This window comes from Octodon degus, unplaced genomic scaffold (assembly GCF_000260255.1).
Source record: "Octodon degus isolate 3935 unplaced genomic scaffold, OctDeg1.0 scaffold00087, whole genome shotgun sequence".
Taxonomy (NCBI): Eukaryota; Metazoa; Chordata; class Mammalia; order Rodentia; family Octodontidae; genus Octodon; species Octodon degus.
This window is the reverse complement of record NW_004524663.1, coordinates 1,502,595-1,512,842: the sequence shown is the minus strand read 5'-3', so window position 1 is coordinate 1,512,842 and position 10,248 is coordinate 1,502,595. Positions and strand designations below refer to the sequence as shown.

Here is a 10,248-nt window from a genome sequence, read left to right as displayed (position 1 = left end):
AATGATTTGTTCTAATGGTGTTTGTAAATAGGATCACAAGTCCGCATCTTGTACAGCAATTAACCACTAAGAAGAATATATGCAGTGTATTATTTGTTAAAACTGTACTTCCGATTTGATTTGGAACTGTCTCATTGCTGTTTATCAATAAAACTTTGAAAAAAATTAATGGAAATGTTTTATTCAATTATAGCTATTAGTTTAGCAACAGAATATTCAGAAATGTTGTAAAGTGTACCAGGGTTCTAGCATAGGAAAAATGGAAGGATAGTGGAAGATAAAAGTAGATTTTTTTTTTTTTTCAGAACTGGGGATTGAACTCAGACCCTTGTGCTTGCCAGGCAAACACTTATTCTACTGAGCTATCTCCCCAGCCCCTAGATTTTTTTTTTTAAAGATGGAAGAGCATTTAAAATAACTAGACACCAGGGGGAAATGAAAACATGTAGGAGGAAACGAAGCTTCAGAAATCTTCGCTGATAAATGATTTTTTTAGAAAGTAAAAGCAATGAGACTAAGGAACACAGATGGATTAGGGCAGTAAGGCGTCTGTTCATAGAGAAACTGAAACAACCAGAGAAAATAAAGGCTGCAGAGCCTGAAGGCTGGGTCAGCAGACAGAGGAGATGACTGATGACTGACCTTGTGGCGGGCCCAGCGCCCAGGTGCGGTGCCCAGCAAACACTAGTCCATTGGAGCCGCCCAACTGCGCAGACGCAGTCATTTGCTGAAGTCTGTGGTGCTGCTGAAGGCAGGTTAACAACTAGAAATGTACACAAGCACAGCTGGACCAAGGACTGCAGCTGCTCGCCCCCAGTGCCACAGTGGCGACTACCAATCCCAGGGAGCTAGGGACAATTCTACAGCAGCTCTGTGAACATACAAGACCCGACTATGGCGAGCAGTGAGGAAAGGCCTGCTGTGCAGAATTAATAAGAGTCATATATATGAGACCTGGCCATGGGGGCACACAGCTGTAATCCCATCATTCATTATGAGCAAACAGAATGTATTCTCTCAGACTTACGTATCCACCTATAATCCAAAGAAGAATACATGAGTGGCTTATCTTCTTTAAATTAAAATATAGAAAAACCCACATCAATAAATAATATGTCCTGCTTTTCTTCAAAAATCATTCCAGTCCTTGACTACCTTCACATTTCATAATTAATCTTAAGGATAAGCTGTATTTTTTATTTGACATTACAGTTTCTAATAAAAGAATAGTATGAGGGGGCTAGAGACATAGCTCAATGGTATAGCACCTGCCTACCACAAGCAAGGCCTGCATGCAATCTCTAGTACTATAAAAGAGGAGGAGGAGGAAGAGGAGGAGAAGGAGGAGGAGGAAGAGGAGGAAGAGGAGGAAAAAGAAGCTCAACTAATGTTAGAATCATTAATATTTTACTTGAAAGAAAAAATTTTGCAGAGAAGTTTCAGTAAATAATTTTTATGTACAGTTAGAACAAGAATGGAATGACTAACACTTTTTTCTTTAGGTAAAAGACACACAGCTCTTTATTATAGATATTATAACAAATGGAGTTTCTTAAAACAAACACACATTGACACAGAAAAAATCAACAATCTTAGAATAATAATTACTAAACAAATTTCTGTATATGATAAGGAAGTTCTTTGTACTATTAAGTAAATAGTCTTACACCAAGACAATTCTATGATAATGAAGTATAAAGGAAGCATGGATTATTTTAAATATCTGGTAACTGTAATGTAAATATTCTCTAATCTCCTTACTTGTCTGAACAAAGGGCCCAGGGTTATAACCCAATGTATTAGATTCCCAAACACATCTATACCAATAACTTCATTGATCTTTATTATCTACTATTGAAACATGCAACTTACCATTTCAATTATAATTACAATCTATATCAGTTCAAAACATTTGGGATAATACTGAACAGCAAACAAAAGTAAAGAATCTATAGACAGACCCTATCTTCACATAGCACCAAGCATTTTATTTCCTTATCGAATTGCATTGTGTGAAGATCTTATATTTTAATCCTCTCCCTACTGAGCAGTTCACTTGTGGTTTTTCATTGTCACAGGCAATGCTGTGAGAACAACTGGGTACCCAGTGCAAGCTCACCTCTAGGGCCCTCAGGGGCACTGCTAAAGAGAATGTACATATTTATCTTGTATCTTTTGATAGGATACAAGATCAGATCTTTACTAAAGATCATCAAGTTGTTGTAAAGGAGTTGTATCAGTGTATTCACACCATTTGTGAACCTTCTGTCGTGTTTCGTCACATCCTCACCCAGGCTTGGAATAATCAGATTTTTAAATTGTCACCAATATATTGGAAAGAAATCCATGTTTTTATTTCCCTGCCTACTAAAAAGATTAAATACTTTCATATGTTTTAGGTCATGCTGGTTTCCTTTTTTATGAATTACTTGATCATATTCTTTGCAAAATTTCCCAAGGCTTGGTCTTTTCTTTAAAGGTTTGTAGGAATTCTTGATCTATTCTGGATACAAATTCTTTTTCAGTATTTTTTGTTGTTGTTATAAAGACCTCTTCTAGTTTGTAGGTCAAGTTCTACTACCATAATTTGTGTCTATAGATCTTCCTTCTCTGCATTTGTCTTATGTTTTGTTTTTTCTTGCTTTGTGTTGTCATTAATGTGTGTGTGTGTGTGTGTGTGTGTGTGTGTAGTTTGACTCTTGTTTGATTTTTGAATTCCATATGGTTTTTATTCTTTTAATGGTGAATCTTAATTGTTTGAAGTATACTTAGATATACATTAGTTCAATTTTTCTAATAAACTCTAGAGGAGTGGGTCTCACAGCACAGACCCCAGAAGAACAGTGGTGGCATCAGTTAGGACTGGCTGAAAATGTAGATCTCAGGTGCCCCAACCCAAACCTGATGACTGGGAGATCCTAGGGTAGGGCCACCAATTATTCTTTAAGGGGCTCTGCTATATGCTGAATGTTGAAAATCGGTGGTCTAGAATTACTGAACATCTCTATATACTTCCAAAACCAAAGTTTGGTTTTCTACTGTGTTAGTCAACTTTGTTTTAATAAAATAAATAGCTGGGGGCCTGCTGCACAGGATACTGCAGTTTGATCCCCACCTCCACCAGCATTACCAGACCTGCCCTTAAGGCAGCCTGAGCCAGCGCCCCCCCAAAAAAAAAAAACATTCTCAATAAAATAAACACCTTTTAAAAAATAATTTTATTGAGAAACAAATAGCAATGAGACAGTTTCAAAACCAATTAGGACAGTTTCAATAATTAATACATTGTATATTGTTGTCTTAGTGTTTGTTCATTGTACAAGATGCAGACATGATATCCTGTCCAAAAACACTATTAAAACAAATCTTTCTATTCATTAAATCAAGAGAATGTAGCTGTATATCTATCCTAACTATTCTGAATATACAGATACAAAATAAATACCCAAAATAATCAGTTTATAAAGAGAAAAGGTTTTTTGGCTTATGGTTTTTGATGGGTGTCTCAAGGTGTTCACCTCATACTGGCCTGGAAACACAGAGGGAGAAGAGGTCAGTGCCCCTTTTGATGTTATTCAAAGGCACACACCCCAGGACACAAAACCTCCCATTAGGACTCATTGCCTCACAGTTTCACCAGCTCTTCAGAGGCCCATAGGCCTTGGGTGGACACTTACCAACCCATGTGGCTCCTACCCAGTGAAAAGAGCTCCAACCCTACTACATCATCTTCTTCAATCTTCTTACCTGGAACTTTAAAAAAACCAATCTGAGTCTATGTGAGAAAAGAAATACTGCAAGTTCAAACAGAAAATGGTCCAGGATCTCTTATGTAGATGTTTAATGTGTGTGTGTGTGTGTGTGTGTGTGTGTACGCACGCGCGCACACACGCGCACAGGGTCAATGAGAAATTATAACATCATTCAAGAGTCTTAGTTTCTCTTAGTATTTTGCATCCCAATCCTTGGATATCTTCCATTAGGAATGTTAAATGGAAAATTTTATTAAGGTATGTTTGAAATAATCTTTATATGATCTTTACTATTGCATCATAGTGATTCGGGTTTAGGATTCAAAGTTTGCAGTTATTTTCTATCAGCAGCTTAAAGACATTATTTTTGTATCCTGGCATCTGGTGCAGATGAAAAGTCTTTTGTTCATCTAATAAGTACTTGTTAGCAGGAAATCTGTCTTTGTCTCTTGTGGCTTTGAAATTTTACCTTTTTGCTTTATTACCATTCTGCATTATTACCATTCCCACGTACAGGTTCATTTCTTTCTAGTTAACCATTTCACTTTTCTTGATGTTCCTTTAAATGGGAGCGTTTGTGCACTTCTTAAATTCTGAAGAATTCCAGTTTCTTTTAATGTTGTTTTACACCATCACTTTTCATCTTTATTCTGAGCTACCTACTGAATATATTCTGGAGCCTCTTAATCTTGTCTTCCACATCTCTTTCCTAAGCTTCCATATTTTTCCTTTTTCTCCCTGTATGCCATTCTTGTGAGTTTATAGAACAAGTCTTAAAAAGTACTATTTTCTTCCTCAGCTATGTCAGCCTAGAGTTGATCCAAATTACTGTGTCTCAATTCACTGTCTATATTCCTCCAAGCTTAAAGTCCCATTCTTGTGGCCTCCCCAACTTCTAATGGCAGCTTTCAACAACCTCCCCCTTACTCTTCATATTCTTGATTGTTGCAGGCAACTGAATAGATAGAAATATTCTAGACAGTTACACAGGCTGGGCCTTCAATGGAGCCAGTATGGAAGACAAGATATCTTACAACTTTGGGAGAGACAGGCACTTCCTCTATGGGTCAGACCTCAAGACCAAAGATGAAACAAATGCACCCCCATACCTCCAGTGGGATGGACATCAGGGATTGATACTCTAAATAGGTATCAATCACCATGAAAAAGCCAGAAGAGTCACTAACCCAAACCCCCACAGAAAAAGCCCCAGTTCTGTATTCATGTCCACTTCCTACACAACTCAGTTCCCCTATTTGATCTCAATTTAATCAATTTTACCTGAGCATCATGCTTATAATCTTATTGATTGACCATAGTTTTGTCCCACCCCAAGCCCATCTTGTGGTTTCCCATGTTTCCCAACTTGGACCCAATTCATGTCATGGATATGCTCTTTAAATGTCCCCAGGAAAGGCAGGTTCCTTGGCAACCCTTTTCAGTCCCCTTTTGTTTCTTTGAGACAGAAACTTCCTTTGTCCCAATAAATATATTCTGCTCTTAACTGCCATTGTTTCTGAAATTCATTCTTTGATGGTAGAGAACACAAACTCACCCCAGATATCTTTCAGTTTTGGAGTTTCCTTCCCCTGTATCATGATGACACTGCAGAAATTAGTTTCATATTCATTGCCACCCAATGTGGCCTGCTTAACTTGCAGTAGTAAATTTACAGTTTCTCTCCTTTTTGGGTAAAAATCATGAGTGAAATGATATCCCCAAGGAGCTTTCCAGACTTCTCTGTTAACCGAGGGAATTTCACTCACTCTGCTGATATGAAGCAACTCCTGCCTGCTTTCACACATAGGCCAACAGGTGCCAGAACCCACCCACAATCACAACCTTGAGGTTGTATTGTATTTCTAATACAAGGAGATATTATTCTTTTTGTTGCTATTCTTTTAATACTGCCATATGTTTGAAGCAAAGTCAACAGCTCAAAGAATAAATTTATAATAGCTTCTTGACACATAACATCTGACAAAGAATGCTTTGAGATGCTACTCTTAGGGCACAGAAAGATATCCACAGTAGTACATGTGTCTGGCTCCCCATTGACATGTAAGAAGCTTCAAGTCTTTACACCATATTAACACCAACTAAGATGAACAAAATGAAAATCAGCTACTCTAGCCAAATCTTTCAGAGAAGTGAGGCCTCCAAACAAACTTCCACCTCAAAAATCAGAGGAGCACACATGTGGTTATAAAGAATTACAGGTTACCAGTGTAAAAATCCATGAGTAGAGAACTCTGAGAGAAAGAGTAGAAAAACTGACTTTATAACTGAGGAGTTCCTTGAACCTTGTGCTAAACAAAGAAGTTTGAATATTCAAAACACCCTAGGGAGCTGAGCATGGTGGAGCATGCCTGTAATCGCAGCACTCAGGAGACTGAGGCAGGAGGATCATTGCAAGTTGAGACCAGCCAGGGCTACAAAGTGAGCTCAAGGCCAGCCTTAACTGCATAGTGAGACCCTGGCTTAAGAAAAAAAGGACAAAAATAAATAAATTTTAAAAACACCCTAGGGATTCATGGATAGGGGAGATCTCATACTTTTATGATTTAACCTCCAAGTTGTCTAGCAAATTCCCACAATGAGGGCTGGGGAGATGGCTCAGTGGTCTATAGCACCTACTTAGAACAAGCTTAGCAAAGCACAGGGACCGCGGTTCAATCCCCCAGCACCACATTCCAGCCAGCCCCGCCCACTGGTGGGCTGAGCTGGCCACACACACACAAAAATAAATAAATAAAATAAATAAATTTAAAAAAAAAATCCCACAATGAAAACAGGGAAAAAATCCACTGAGATCCTTCACAGATGGAGAATAAAGAGAGGCATTTAAAAATATAGCAGAGTATTAAATTCTTGCCAAATTCTGCCCCCCAAGAGAGACTATTTTACCAGAGTCTAGCATAAGGGTATATTTCAGTAAACCTGTCTAAATGAAGTGAAGCACCCAAGTCCAGTTGACTGTTCCCATCCTGTACTACCACAAAGTAGGGAGTAGGACCAAGATGCACTTGTGAATTTCACAGCCCACCAAAGGCTGAACCCTAGCTGCAGGACTATAGACCACTCCCACACACATGCTCCAGTTTACCACCATGTCAGTAATAGGCTGTTTACTGCAGTGCCTTTCACCAGCAAATCGTATCTAGCTTTCAATAAAAAAATAATTGTAAAGTATACTGAAATACAAAAACCACAAATTGATGATACAGAGAAAGCATCAGAAACACTCAGGTATGACAAGAGGTTGAAATTGGTATATAAGAAATTAAAAGGACTATGATTAATAAGTTAAGGGCTTTTATGGGAAACAGAGCTCACCTATAACTGGAGAGATCGAAATTCCAAGAAAGAACTAAAGAGCAATAGCAGAGATCAAGAGCACTGTAGCAAAATTGAAGAATGCCTTTGATGGGCTAAATCATGGACTGGACACAACAAGGAGGAAAAAATCTCTAAGCTTCAGAATAGGTTAACAATAATTTCAAATCTGAGAGCAAAGAGAAAACAGACTGATAAAAATGTATTAAAATATCCAACAATTATAAAAGCCAAAATATATATAATGGGAAATGCTTGAAGCAGAATGATATATAATAAACAATTTGTGTATCTGCATATATATAAACCAGTCAAGTTTCATCTTCTATACTTTTCTCTTGAAAGATAAAACTAAATACTTGCACTATAATTTTGTGAAACTTTTCCATAATTAGTTAATAATTCATATCAAACATCTTCAAAGCCATACTTTGTACTCAGCAATACAGTACAGAGCTCCTGTAGACAGTCACTGTGAAGGACTTTCATCAGGTCTAAACAAGTGTTGGCAAGTCCTAGGCACACATGTTGTTGTAGTTGTGGTAACTCGTTGTTGTAGTTTTTCCCTGTGTATTACCTCATGACCCTTCTCAACATAATACATATGTCAGTCACTTTCCATTTTCTGAAGAACAAACACAAAATAAATTTTGCTTACCAGCATTTCCTAAGATGTTTCTTGGCCAATTCCTTCTATAAAACATGAAGAAATGCCAAAAATAGAGGCAAATAAATTTCAAAATGCTGGCTCGAAATTACAAATTCTTCTGTTAGCTGTCAGCCTTAACTATACTCAATACAAGTCAACGTTTTCTGAACTCCACAATCCATGAAGGAATGAGGGAACAACTTATAGAAAAAGTGTCCTGCGAGACACAATTTGAAAACTTCTGCTCTACAAGCATCTATGGATGCATTATTCACACAAAAGTAAAAAAAAAAAAAAAAAAAAAAAAGTTTGGAAATGTGGTCAGTTAGGTTAGATTAATGCTCTAGAGCAGTAGTCTAAAAATTTTTCCCATAAGCCCCAGGGGCAGAGGCAGTAGCAGGAGTACCATGGTGCTGGGAGCAGCAACCCAGATGGAGCACAAGTGACTCCAGCTGTGGCAACCCAGAGACAGAGTGAGTGGTGCTCAGTTTGATACGTTGGCATCTGCCGTATCAGCTAAGTCATTCTTGGTGCTGGAAAGTCTGCTCTGATTGTAAAGTTTGTTCAAGGAATGTTTGTTGAAAAATACAATCCTACAATCTAAGATTCTTCTAGAACGCAAGTTGAAGTAGACGCACAGAAGTGTATGCTGGAAAATTTGGATACTGCAGGAACAGAGCAGTTCACAGCCATGAGAGATTTGTACATGAAAAAGGGACAAGGCTCCGCTTTAGTTTATCCCATCACAGCACAGCCCCCATGGAATGATTTACAAGATCTGTGAGAATAGATTCTTCGAGTTAAGGACACTGATGATCTTCTGGTGATTCTGGTTGGTAAAAAACATGCCTTGGAAAATAAGAACGTTGTAGGGAAAGAACAAGGTCAAAACCTAGCAAGACTTTGAAACAACTGTGCATTCTGAGGAGCTTCTGCAAAAATCCAGAATAAATATTAATGAGATCTTTTCTGACCTAGTGTGGCAAATTAACAGAAAAGCTCCAGTGCCTGGGAAGGTCTGCAAAAAGTCATGGTGTCACCTGCTTTAACATACTAAATGGGTTGTAGCTCTGAGCCAGGTCTGCAGAACAGTTGCTCAATTCAACAGGTCCTGCATTCCAACTTTGTTAAACCTACCAACATCTGAGTCGGACTTTCCTGTGGTGGTACCCCATAAGAGGAGGGTGAAAGCTACTCTACCAGTTTACACATTCTAATCACTTCTCTGTGTCACAAGAGAGTTTTTTTTTTTTTACATAATAGTCCTAGCGTATGCAGCTGATAAAACCAGAGGCTACATCCAGCACTATTGCTGAGACATTTCTTCATCCATCAATGTTGTACATGTATGAAAATAGTGTGCTGCATACTTTAACACACCCCATACTTTGCATTGGAGAGTACAGTACTGTAAATCCTAAAAGCACCACTATTTTAGCATAATAAAAGTAAGTCCAATGAGCTCCTATGTAGACTACTACAAATAACTTTGCTTCTTTGATACACGTAACTTACTATAATTTTTTTTAAATGGAGGTCATTATTGTTGTATTGTACAAAATAAGTACTTTGATTAACAGCTATACAGTTTTTTTAAATTTTTCAAAAACCTGTGATCTTGTGATCTTGTCCTTAAAATATGATAGGCCTTTCAAAGTATAATGTCTTAGATAAGATGTTGCCTTTAATATCTGCTGGGAGGGCCAGGGAGATGACTCAGTAGAATAAGCGCTTCCCTGGTAAGTGCAAGAGTCTGAGTTCAATCCCCAGTTCTGAAAAAAAAAAAAAAAAAAAAAAAAAAAAAAAAAAAAATCTGCTGGGAAGGAAATGTCTAGGCTTTTCAAATTTCCTTATTGTATGTTTCCTTTTCTGTTTGCATAGGGAACAGTGTTTACAGTTGCATGGACAGTGGGGGTCTACAACAAGAAGTGTATATTTTCACACTATTTTTTTGATGATTGAACAATTTTTGTAAATCATTTTCAGGCTTCGGCAGCTGTAGATTCTCACTGTGAATCCCTTGCTTGCTCATGTAGACACGTATTTGCTCTGACAAACATTGAGGTTTAGTATCTTGCCTGTTAGTGGTTGTTTTCCACGTGTGACATGTCGGTTGAGATGTTAAATGGTGGCCAAGTGTGTGGCTGTGAATGTGGAAAGCAATCACAGTCATGTGTAATAGGTCACCAGGCCTCATTCGCAGTAACTAATGCTGTTTTATTAACAATGCCTTCTTGCTTTGTATGCAATAAAACTTGGGTATAAAGACTGTGTGTCCATCCAACTAGCAACCACAGTATTTAAATTGACCAACCTAGTGTTATAACTACTTTGAGGTGGTTAATGGAAACTAAAAGCCTTAATTAAAGCAGTGTAGGGCTGGCCAAATAGCTCAGCAGATTAAAGCAACTGCAAGCAGGCATAGGGGCCAGGGGTTTGATCCCAGGCCTACCACGCCGGCCCACCCCTGGGGGCGGGTTGAGATGGCAATTGAGACTGGATGTGGTGGTA

General features: G+C 38.1%; 1 pseudogene; it reads left to right on the top strand.

Moving 5' to 3' along the window:
* Positions 1–894: 894 nt before the first annotated feature.
* LOC101561033 lies at positions 895–8,786 on the top strand (annotated as a pseudogene).
* Positions 8,787–10,248: the final 1,462 nt, after the last annotated feature.